Genomic DNA, 13,017 nt, shown 5'->3' on the forward strand with positions numbered 1-13,017 from the left:
ATACAAGGAACTCATTACCTGTGAAATATTTACCATTCATCATTTTGTTTACGTCTAGTAAGGGCTGTTACTAAAAAGTTGATTTTTGAAAAATATATAGTTCTAAATTATGCCAATATTTAAATACTTCCCAAAATTTTAAAACATTACTTATCGTATTTCAACCATTGCCACATTGACACAAATAAAACAACATAGAACACATTAAAAATTCTTATTTTGGCCAGCTTTTTGTTCTAGGTACTTCTATGCGAGTTCGGTAAAACGTTGACCTTTATTTAAAACGCAGTTTCATTAAATTTTAATTTCAAAACACTGTCAGCCTTGTTCAAATAATCAAATCTTGCCATTGTGGTGAAGTTTTCCCAAGAGGTAGGTCACTTCGCACACCAATCTTGGGTCATCTTTTTTGTCAGTGAGCCGCCAGTGTGCCGATTGTGCCGGTCATAGAGCAATCTGTGATTGTTTGTAAAATACTCATCCCGACAACCCGGTATTTCTTACGCCTTGAATGTTTTGGTTTGAAATCGCAAGGATAAATCGGATTGAGGATGACGCTTGAAGTGGCGTGTGTGCGAAATTTTTGAGTTTTGTGTTCATAGGGTAATAAAAGTCCTGTGTTTTAGTATTTTATAATGCCATCAAAGGCAGACCAGAAACCTAGCTTTTCGTGATGTGAAATGCATCGGTCTATCAGCGGCCGGAAAGAGTTGGAACCGGCGGGGAGCATTTTTGTAGACCGACTATACTGCCGGTAATCGTAAGTCAGTCACATCTGCATTTTTATCAATTTTGAGTTAGGATCATTATTCAGTTTATCTTTCTATGTTTTTTTGAGATGTGCACGAATAGAAATCTCCTTATACCTTTTGGCAAATTTCTATTGTTGATTATTCATAAAATGTATAAGTCAGCTAATAAGGAGACGCCTTGCAAAAAGTTTATGAAGATCATGTGTCAAATGAAATGTATATACGGTCATACATACCTTTTATGTATTCTTATAGGACCTATGTGGTTTGTCTTATGGAATGTATAAGGCTGATGTTTTGGCAAAAATGTATAAGTGAAACACATGAATAAAATAATTGATTTTCGTTTCGTGTGCTATTGAAAAAAGGTGGTTTGTTCAAGAAAAATGAAAAACAATACCAAGTCAAATTGTCCCACAGCGAAAAGTAACCGCAAGTCAGCCCCATTAGAAAAAAATAGGATGGCATGAAGTAAACTATAAAACAACGTCACAGATATGTTTTTAGGATTGCTTTTATAGAATTAAAATTGTTAGACAACACATCGCATCATGAGATTTGTCTCAAGACAGATTTTGTCCACATTCCCTAGGGTATCTAGAACATGTCGGGGTGTGGCCACGATACTCAGCTTGACCGCTAATGGATATGGGTTTGAATTCTCATGTGATTTGCTGTATCGCTTGGTAGATTTTGATATAAAAAGGATTTACCACTTCCCCGGGAATACCCGGAACATATGCGGGTGTGGGCAACATGGTGCTCATGACTCTTATTGATATTATTTTTGAATTCTCATGTGAATTGATTTATTGCATGGTGGGTTTGGCACGTTTGGCTCTGGTCTGATGAAGACCCATACTCACTGGAATATGTTCCGGCCATTGCTCTGGAACCAGCGGAACAAATCCAGAAACATACAATAACGTTCTATGGGACCATGGTATCTTTATACCGTTCATTATTGTGCTAAACTAATGCAGCATCGTCATGGAATTGTGACTGACTTGCGGTTATTTTTCTCATTGACGCAAGTCAGTCCCACTCAGATTTTGGCTATAAAATAAAAATTTCATGAAATGTTATCCAATATTTTTTGGTAAATATAGATGCATTCTATCACATTGTACGTTTATTTTTAAATTTATCCCTCTAAAATAAGTGTCAAATCAGAAAACTTGTAAAATCTTTGAACGTTGTTTTCTCATTTACAGGTTTTTACAGATGGGACTGACTTGCGATTATGGGCAGTATAGAGGATGATGAATAGACTTCTTAAGTTTCTTTTGCGTGATTTGCAGCATTATTTGAAATAAGGGTACTAATGTGGTTTGATTAACTGCCTCTTTCTCTTAAGCCCACTATAGGAACTACATTCTATATTTGAATCTGCTGGTCTGAGTTCCTCTGGTATATTCATTTAGAGGATGTTCCTGAATATACAGTCAAACAGCACGTAATGTAGTGAACAACTACAATGACAGTTGTCCATCAGTGTTCCCACTTTATTTTCAACAATCCAAAGCCTACGAGATTGTGCCGAAGGTGTGCTCAAGGTATGCCGATGGATGTACCCAAGCTGTGCCGAATCTAATTTCAGCACAATGTGCTGAGTGACTTACCACTTGAGTTTTCCTTGTTTTGATGCTTTAAAACTAATGAACTAAAATGCCTGATTTTACCCGAATAGTTCAGCTGTTGAAAGTTCGTTAAAAAGTACCGATGCCGGTGATCATTTCTAAGTGTGTACCTCTATGATATAAACAATAAAAATATATTACGCTTGGCCCTCCATTGTACAACCATTTTTTTATGAGTTTCACACCTGAATAATAATAGAGTAAGCGAAAATATAAACGCGCTTACAACTTTCTTCTGCATTTAACGTTTGCTTAATGGTGCGCGTAGAATTTAACGATTCACTTTTGAAGTAGAGGGGCTGGATGAAAACTAGATCCTACTACGTATGTATGCCTAACGTGTTCTATCCGTGGCTAAAAATATGAATATTGTTTTCCCAGTCATCGTCTTCGTAGATGGTCACCCGTCACACGCCACTTGGCTACGGTTCAGTTCTGCAATAGTCTTGACCTCCCTTCAACCAAATAAAACCCACTTCATTCAGTCTTTGGACAATTCCTTCTTCAAGCCAATACAAGTTCATGGACACTGTGCTTGTCAACTGGCGGTTCGACAATGGAGGTGTGATGATAACGATAAGCAATCAACGCAATGGAAAACACGAATGTCACCCATTAGAATGGTTTCAGGAAGTGTGGTCTGGTTCCTTGAGATGCAAATGCAATTGACTACACCTGATGGTTCAATCCGTATGCAGACACAAACAAAAAACCCCGAATTTATCCACCTATGGTGTGATCAGACCCTTCTAACTTATTCAAGTTTATTTATTTTATTGTCATTATCAGTGACCAAGCCCCCCACCCCCGTGTCATCCAGTGACGCTACGCCACTGCCTGGGGGTACCCGGAATATATCCGGGTGTAGTCTATTTGGTGAGGCTACCAATCACCTTATCATCGTATTTTAATGTGATTTAATGGGTTTTAATTCAATTCATATTCAAGCAGCTTCCCCGGGGTACCCGGAACATGTCCAAGTGTGTCCAATGTGGTCTGGAACACTTAACACGACTTGCATTGATCTTATTTTTGAATTCTGTAGTAACATGCGACACGATGGTTTTAATACGTTTTCCGTTAAATTTGAATTTCTAAACATGGTCAAAAATTATGTGTTTTTGTACTTAAACAAATTCAGATTTCATCATCAGTCATTTTTTGTTTAATCACTTATAACGTTTTAACGTATTTAACGTTCAATAATTGAAAATGGATTAGACCGTTTCCAAATAACAACAAGAGATGTTCATCTTCAAATGGTAATTTAATTGTAGAGTTGATTAAGAAACTACTGTCAATTCAGTGTTTAATTCCTAAACAAACAGCTTTAAAAATTTCCAACTCATGCCATGCGTTTATTTACCGTTTTAATCTGAACTTTAACAAGACTGAGCATCAATCTTCAACTATAGATGTGAACCAACCGTTATCATCACATCATAATTTAAAGGAAGCAACTTCAGTCGTATCAGCTTCATCTCAGGACAGCAATACTCCAGAGTATTCCAAAGTGTATAAAATCGGAATACTCAACAAGGGAAATTCTGGAATCCGTGTATAGAAGTAAAGCCATCGGAAGCCATTGAGTACAGCGAGTTAATTAACCAGCTGAAGGAGACTTCAAATATCAAAAATGTTGTCAATTCAAATGATGCTTGATCATGTTAACATAAATTAGTATATGGCGATAAAAATCAAAAAATGGCAGCTGCAAAAGAGATCTTGGTTACACCCAACCGGGAAATGTAATATTTCATAAAATTTTTGTAATGTTTTAATGTTTCAATCAAAGGACCAGCTTCTGTTATGTGGTCGTCGGAAGATTTTTTAAATAATTTTGTAACGTTTATGTTAGCTTATTAACCGAAACAAGTTTTTTTTTCCCGGATACACAGTGGCTATAAAATCATCTCATGAAGTTTTGAACGAAATCCACCCACAACCATTTGATGAGCATGCCATTTATTTTGCATGTACTGTGTACAACAAAATTATGAATTACAGCCAAAACGTTCACCATAAATACTTCCAAGCTTTATTTCCGTAACTCGAAAATCTCCCAATATCGATTGACACTTCAATATAGAGAAATATGTTCAATGAACGTTGGTTGAGAAAATCTACTGCAAATGAGCAGTCCCTGGTCACATAGAAAAAACTTCGCAAAATTGTTTGCTAGCAGCAGTGATGGAATTCGGCAATTGAGAATCTTGCCTATTTTTTTAAAATGGCGTGTTCAATATATTTCAATAAATCATACCAGGAAACTGACTCATATAATCGAAATGACGGCTTGCACAAAGTTTTAAGAAACTGGTTTTCATAAGCACCCATTTCTGTCATATAAAACAGATATATTCAATAAATTAATGATTTTTTTTTATTGTTGTTTCGTCTTCGATTGAATCTTACAGACAACTTTACCTATTCTTAATTCTATTTTAAAACATTCTTAGAAATAGTAAAATCGTAATGAACACCAACGTCGTTGAAGGCTTTCAAGCAGGAACCATAGGACCATAGACGGTTCAACGTGCTAGTACAGCAATCTCCTTAGTTGCCGCGGTGGTACATAGAGAGGAATTTTCTTGAGCAATTGAGGGCAATCGATGTTTCCGCCACGTAGGTCGCAAAAAAAAAGTTGTTGAATCATTTTACGCTTTTTAATTAACGTTTCTAAGTTTATCAATGCACAACGAGCTGATTAACCTGGTAGGTGCACGAGATCACGCCATGGCAGATTACGTAGTGTGAATCTGATGAACAGTCTCTGTATTCGTTCAACATTTAAAACGAGGAAGATATGCAGCGGAACTCAGATGTGCGCAGCATATTCTAGGAGGCTACTTACTAGAGTACAGTACAGCGTCTTCTGGGTGTAGATATCCATGAACTGCCAAGTGTACCGCCGAATGAAACCGAGAACCAGTGCTGTAAATTCTCAAAATCATTTGAACATTTTTGATGAAAATGAGAAAAGTAGCTATTCGCTATCAAAGGGGACCTCCTCCGAATGGGTGATATCAGTTGCTTAGTCATTTGACGAAGGCATGGATCATTCTCATTTGAGAAACGCTATATATCATTCGATTGAGTGTAACCTACACACAAACGGAGCTCTGGTCGACATTCCCGGCGAAAAAGCTAAGCCAACCCGACACCAACCTGACTTCTATCAAACCCCAACCCGATGTTGACCCGACATTGACCCGACATAAACCCAAAATTGACCCGACATTAACACGACATTGGGTCGACATCGACCTTAAATTAGCCTTACATTGATCCGACATCGGGTCGACTTGTCTGTTCGGGACCATTTTCCTGGATTTCTTCCATACTCCACTGTCGTATATCAAGGCTGTGAACCATTTGCCGAGTTAAAATTAACTCGTGGTTAAAAGTGACATTTCGAAAGTTATTTTCTATGTTCGAAAATCCCCGTGCTGTCGATCGACCGGTTTTCGACCCACCGTGGTCGAAATTTAACTTCTTGTCTGTCAGAAATAACCATGCTCGGGTAGCAGGGTTCATCGATAACTTTCCATCTGTCAAATTTTAACCAAAAGTTAAAATAATCCACCAAATGGTTCAGAGCCCAAATGATACTGAGTGACTCAATTGACAGTGACAATGAGCTTCGAATGAGAAAGGGGCTCTTCAAATTATGGTCATGTGAGAATTCGTTTAAACAGAATTGATTGAATGGTTGTAGTGGTTCATCTTCAATCGAATGATATGAAAATTTACAGCACTGCCGAGAACAGTATATGCCTTCGAAGTAACCTGCGCTACAATTTTCACTACACTATAGCAACAAATTGTCAATATCACGCTGAAGTACAATACAGTCGAGGATGGAAACGATTGATTTTGTATATTTTCAGGTCATCGGCAAACAGCTGCTTCAATGATGAGATACGTGGACACAAATCATATACAAACAATACAAAAATTAATGGTCCCAGCCAGGGTTGCTTCCACTCAATTAGTATAAAAAAATGTTTTTCGGATTTATGTAATCATTATACATTATGATGATATTTTGTACTTGTAAGTTACAAGAAACGGTTGTAAAGTACGTCTTTGACTCAATAAATCTGTCAATTTCGAATGTCACGAATCGTAAAATCTTGTGACGCTCTGAAAGCAATATTGACAGATTTTATGTGTCAAATGCTTACTTCATAGCCTCTGCTTGTATTTTACACGTACAAAATATCAATATAACGTCTAATGATTACATAATCCAGAGAAACATTTTTTTATAGCAAGTGAGTGGAGGCAATCCTAGCATAGAGGTAACTCTAAGACTAGAAGGTCCCGAACTAACGTGCTCAACTTTTTGGCTCAGCTCTGGTACTCTCTTCGGTCCCAAGCTAATCGATTCACCCCTCGAAACATAGGAAAAACCAATAACCCCTCATTTTATCTGTCAAACTTTCATAGCGAATCAAAACAAACATTGCGTAGTACTAGAATTTCGACTAGAATGGGATACGTTAATCGTTTGCTTGGGACCAATAGGCTAGTCAAGTAGTGAGCCAATTTAAAATCGTTAGTTTCGTAATGGTTACAAATTATTTTATATTTTGCATTAGTCCAATGGCTATAGATTGTCAACGAAACTTTTTTTTAATCAATTTATTTCTCTTAGAAGCGCCGGTAAGTGTAGTGGTAAGCGTGATTGCCTCTCACTTCAAAAGGCCTAAGTTCAATCATAGAGGTAACTATAAGACCAGAAGGTCCTGAAGATACGTGCTTAACTTTTTGGCTCAGCTCTGGTACTATCTTCGGTTCCAAGCTAATCGAGGCACCCCCCGAAACATAGGAAAATCCACGAACCCCTCATTTTATCTGTCAAATTTTCATAGCAAATCAAAAGAAACATAGTGTAGTACTAGAATTTTGACTAGAATGGGATACGTTAATCATTTGCTTGGGATCAATAGGCTAGTCAAGTAGTGCGCCAATTTAAAATCGTTAGTTTCGAATTGATTGTTGGTTCAATCCCAGTCGACGCCACCGGGATTTTCTGAGGCATACAATTTCTGATCTCTCGCCTTCCTTCGGAAGGGAAGTAAAGCCATTGGTCCCCGGTTCATAGTCCAGGTGTGGTTTGTAATCAGTACGGAAAACACGACGGAAAGCAAACCAAGGAAAAAACTTTTTTTTTTAACTCTTTATTTGTTCCAAATTCAAAATAAATTACATTTCATTTTTAACCTAGGTGCTCCAGTTACTACAGTAACTTACCAGCCTTAATTGTTATGATATATATCTTAGTGTTTTTACATTGTTCCTGTCTTGGCAATTCAGTATTTTAAACAGGTTTTTTAAACCTGCATGTCAGTATAACAATTGATATCTTAAAACTAAAAACTAAAACTAAATCTTATCTAAGTATAAAGGGAATTAATCGTTGCAATAGAGGATTGCAACGATTTTTGCCTAAAATTATTCATTATTTTGTTGGACAAGCGTTTCAGTTGTTCCAGCGAACAAAGATTTGTGGCAACCCTGAGGCAAATCAGGGAGGTCCGAAGGGAAAATGTTATACAATATAGGCCCAAGAATGCTACCATGAGGAACTCCTGCTCTAACAGGTAGTCGGTTAGATTTGGAATTTTGATAATTTACCTGCAGAGTTCTGTGAGTTAAATAATTTTGAACTAATTTCATAATGTAAAGTGGAAAATTAAACTTTTTCAATTTAGCAATCAAACCTTCATGCCAAACACTGTCGAATGCTTTTTCTATGTCTAGAAGAGCAACTCCAGTTGAGTGGCCTTCAGATTTGTTTGAACGAATTAAATTGTTAACTCTTAAGAGTTGATGAGTAGTTGAATGCCCATGGCGAAATCCAAACTGCTCATCTGCAAAAATTGAGTTCGTATTGATGTGAAGCATCATTCTATTCAAAATTATTTTTTCAAAAAGTTTACTTATTGAAGAAAGCAAACTTATTGGACGGTAGCTAGAAGCTTCAGCTGGATTTTTATCCGGCTTCAAAATTGGAACAACTTTTGCATTTTTCCATTTATCAGGAAAGTATGCCAAATGGAAACATCTGTTAAATAATTTAACCAAGAAAGACAAGGTACTCTCTGGGAGTTTTTTGATGAGGATATAGAAAATTCCATCATCACCTGGAGCTTTCATATTTTGAAATTTTTTAGTTATAGACCTTACTTCGTCCAAATCAGTCCCCCAGGAATCATCAAAAATATTTTCCCGAGAGAAAATATTCCGAAAATCCCGAGCAACCTGATTCTCAATAGGACTAGTAAGACCCAAACTGAAATTATGGGAACTCTCGAATTGCTTAGCAAGTTTCTGAGCTTTTTCCAAATTTGTGATCAAAATTTTACCACCTTCTTTAAGCGCTGGAATAGGCTTTTGAGGTTTTTTCAAAATTTTTGTGAGTTTCCAAAAAGGTTTGGAACTTGGGTCTAATTTAGAAACATTATTTTCAAAAGTTTTGTTCCTCAAGGCAGAGAATCGCTTTTTAATTTGTTTTTGCAAATCCCTCCAGATAACTTTCATGGCAGGATCGCGTGTGCGTTGAAATTGTCTCCTACGGACATTTTTAAGACGGATCAAGAGCTGAAGATCATCGTCTATTATAATTGAATCGAATTTAACCTCGCATTTTGGTACTGAAGCAGCTCTTGCTTCAACTATAGAAGTAGTCAGAGATTCAAGAGCATAATTAATTTCATCTTTGGTTTGCAAAGGAATGTTTGGATCGAAGTTATATTCCATAAATGTTCGATATTGCTCCCAATCAGCCCTATGGTAATTGAAAGTAGAGCTGTTGGGATTAGAAATTATTTCTTGGGATATTTCAAAAGTTACTGGAAGGTGATCAGAACCGAAGTCAGCATGGGTAACCAATTGGCTACAAATATGACATGAATCAGTTAAGATCAAATCAATAGTTGAGGGATTTCTTGCAGAAGAAAAGCATGTTGGGCTGTTTGGATATTGAATAGTGTAATAACCTGCAGAACAATCATCAAACAGAATATTACCATTGGAATTGCTTTGAGCATTATTCCATGAGCGGTGTTTTGCATTAAAATCACCAATAATGAAGAATTTAGACCTATGACGGGTAAGTTTCTGAAGGTCACCCTTGAGAAAATTCTTTTGCTGGCCTACGCATTGGAATGGCAAATAGGCAGCTAGTTTCAAAAACATTGGTTTCAAATGAAGAAAGTATTTTGTGTTTGATTCGTCTATGCATAATGATGGCAACGCCACCACAGGGTCCATCAAGACGATCATTTCTATAAATCAAGTAATTTGAGTCCTTCTTAACCTTATGGCCAGGTTTAAGGAACGTTTCAGTTATAACGGCAATATGCACGTTATGAACTCTCAAAAAGTTAAATAGCTCGTCTTCATTATCTTTAAGAGATCGAGCATTCCAATTTACAATATTTAATGCTTTAAAATCCATTACTGAATTTTAAAGTCATGACAATATTATTTGCAAATTTTACTCCAGTTTGAATAGCATCAAACATGGAGTTAGATTTAAGCATATCAGAAATCATGTCAATTAATGAATTCTGTAAAAATTCCATTTTGGGGGCAGTAATGCTTCCTAAGTCAAAATTGTCAAAATTTCCGTTAGAACGTTGGTTAGTATTTTGATTTCTACCCGCTGCAATAGCAGCATAGGTAGCTCCATTAACTCGCTGAACATTGTTAGCAGCGAGGGGAGTAGGTACAGACGAAACATTTGAAGCAGGGGTGATATTTGTGCCTACGGGTACGAATGTAGAATTTGTTCCTCGCTGACCGTTGTTAACAGCAGAGGAATTTATACCTGGTCGGAAACGTGGAGCGTTTCCTACCTGACGGTTAGAACGAGATTGTAGGATCGCTTTGCGAGTCTTACATTTCCAAAAATTGGATTTGTGGTTTTCACCACAATTTGAACATTTAAATTTCTTAGGATCTTCCTTCACAGGACAGTCGTCCTTTGCGTGAGAGGAATCACCACAATTCATGCATTTAGCTGGCATGTAGCAATTTTTAGTTCCGTGACCCCATCCCTGGCACTTACGGCACTGAGTGAGGTTTTGGAAATTTCCGCCAGTCTTCCTGAAGTGTTCCCACTTCACTCGGACATGGAGCATGAGGCTAGCTTTTTCTAAGGCCTTAAGGTGGTTTAGTTCACTAGACTTGAAGTGAACTAAATAAAAATCATTAGATATCCCGTTGCGCGAATCGCCAGGACGGGATTTCATTTTCATTTTGATTACTTGGAGTGGCACAAATCCAAGTTTTTTTGCCAGTTCATCTTTGATCTGATCCAGGGATTCACCACTGGGCAGTCCTTTCATGACAACCTTGAACACACGTTCAGTTTTGGTGTCGTAAGTAAAAAATTTGTGCTTCTTCTCAGTAAGATACTTGAGAAGACATTTAAATCCGTCCAAGGTTTCAGCCAATACACGGCATTCACCCCGACGTCCAATTTGTAGTGAAAACTTAACTTTCACGAAATTCAAAAGTTCCATGCGAAGAGCATGGAAATCGGTAGTGGTTATCACAATAGGGGGAATCTTTTCCTTCTTGGCATTAAGCCGGGAAAGTTTACTAGAATTTTTCTTGGATGATGGATCATTTTCATCATCCGTGAGCAAATCAAATTGATTACTCAAATTAATTTCATCAGAAGGGGGGTCAAGAGTTTGCCCCTTTCTTTTGCGTTTAGGCGCCATGGCGGCAGTAAATTTTTATCCAAATCGACTTCCAAGCAGATTAATATAAGAATCTGAAGGATCGAAGAGGAATTTTCCAAATCGATATCCAAGAAGGATTACCTCGGGTAGGGTCCAAACAAGGATCGAAGAGGAATAAGAGAAGTTGAACAAGGTAGAAAATTTTTACAGGTTGAGCACTGAAAAGTGCTGTTTAAATTTGTTGTAGCTTTAGGTAGTAGTAACACTTCCTTAAGCAAAAAGCAAATAGATCCGCACGGCAAGAGAGCACGATGCGGACTGAAGGAAAAAACATTTATTTTTTGTTCTCGAATCTTGCTTTGCTTTTGTATCTTTTGTTTGTCCATCTTTAGTTTTTTAATAATTAATTTTTAGTTTTTAATAATTAACTTAATTTCTTATTAGGTTAATAATATACAGTAGTTCCAGGCAAAAAAGCGCTAAGCAATGAATTTTTGAATCAACTTTTTCTAATTTGTATGAAACTTTGCTTAATTTTTGTTATGGTCAATGGACATTTTTGTTAAAATTCGGCCAATTCGGTTCTTGTAAAATATTCAAATTGGTGTCCTCTAAATTAAAAAAAAAAATGAAAATTTTTTATTTAAAGTACAATTATCGTCGGTAGCACAAAGACGAGCAGCAAAACAGTGATGATGATTATGGTACAGGTAAATATGATCTTTTCATCCTTTACAGGTTGCGGTTTTCGTTCAGGTAGATTTCAATAATTTCACTAACACTCTTCTTCTCTTTTTCAGTTACCCACTTATAACTTTACTTAGTAATACAGGCAGTACGCTCTTATTTCATTAAAATTATGTATCACAAATTCTTCAATTTGTTTATGGTTCACACCGATGACGTTTCAGGAAGCAATAGGCCACAACAACGACGAATCGAGCTTTCCAAGAGGTGATCGAAAGTTCTGTTTCCACCATGTTGCCATTTCCGAAAGGCCGTTAACGTCATCTTTAACGGTTGTCGGAGGTGGTCGACCCCGGGATGAGACTTGACAATCGAGCTTCTCACTATTCTTAATGTTTTTGAAGAATGCCCTTCGGAAAGTTGTGCGTGGTGTTTGATAGAGTTGACCAATGATGCCAGGAATGTAAAATATTTCATATATTTTAATTTGGATTTTATTCGGAGTTTCTACCGCAGTTTAGCAGCTTGTATATCATTTTTGCTCAAAACAATCACTGCCAGCCAGATTGATTGCTGCTGTTAATTCAACCAATCAGAAACTGGCTCGGATTTGACAGTAGATTGGCTCGAAATCGCTACCCGTTTGTCAAGTTCCGTCCCAGGGTCGACCTATCGATTTTTGAGGGGATCGGCGATGTCCAAGTTGCAAGTTGACTTGTAGGTGGCTCTGCGATGATCTTTCGTGACGGATAATGATAATGGACGATCAATGATAAAAACCCAAATATCTCAAAATGTCCTTGTCCGATTTTTTAAATTATTAAAAAAAAAAGCTTATGAAAAATGTAAACATTTGGAATGTTAGAAACCATGTACATTTAAAAACTGTCGAATCATACACAGTTCTGTTCAGTATGATGCACATAAATGGAGCGTCACATATCATATACGTTTACATTATATATTATGTAAAGTTCTGAGACATTTCATGCAATGTAGCAACTATTGTATACAAAAGCCCATTTTTGTAAATTACATTGTTTACTAGTTGCTCGGTTGCGTGAAATGAAATACAAGGTTACGTGAATGAATGTTTACATCACAATTAAAATTCAGAATTTTTATCTGTGTAGCACAAGAAATTTCGGAAAATTTTTTAATGTTTTGTTAGTAAGATTTTTTGTGTATTTTTTCACAGAAAATGATTAAAATGTCTTAAACATTGTTTTCTGAGTA

The sequence above is a fragment of the Ochlerotatus camptorhynchus genome, unplaced genomic scaffold (genome assembly GCF_037179485.1).
Source record: "Ochlerotatus camptorhynchus isolate MF236.1 unplaced genomic scaffold, CSIRO-AGI_Acam_v1.1 ptg000303l, whole genome shotgun sequence".
In the NCBI taxonomy this organism is placed as follows: Eukaryota; Metazoa; Arthropoda; class Insecta; order Diptera; family Culicidae; genus Ochlerotatus; species Ochlerotatus camptorhynchus.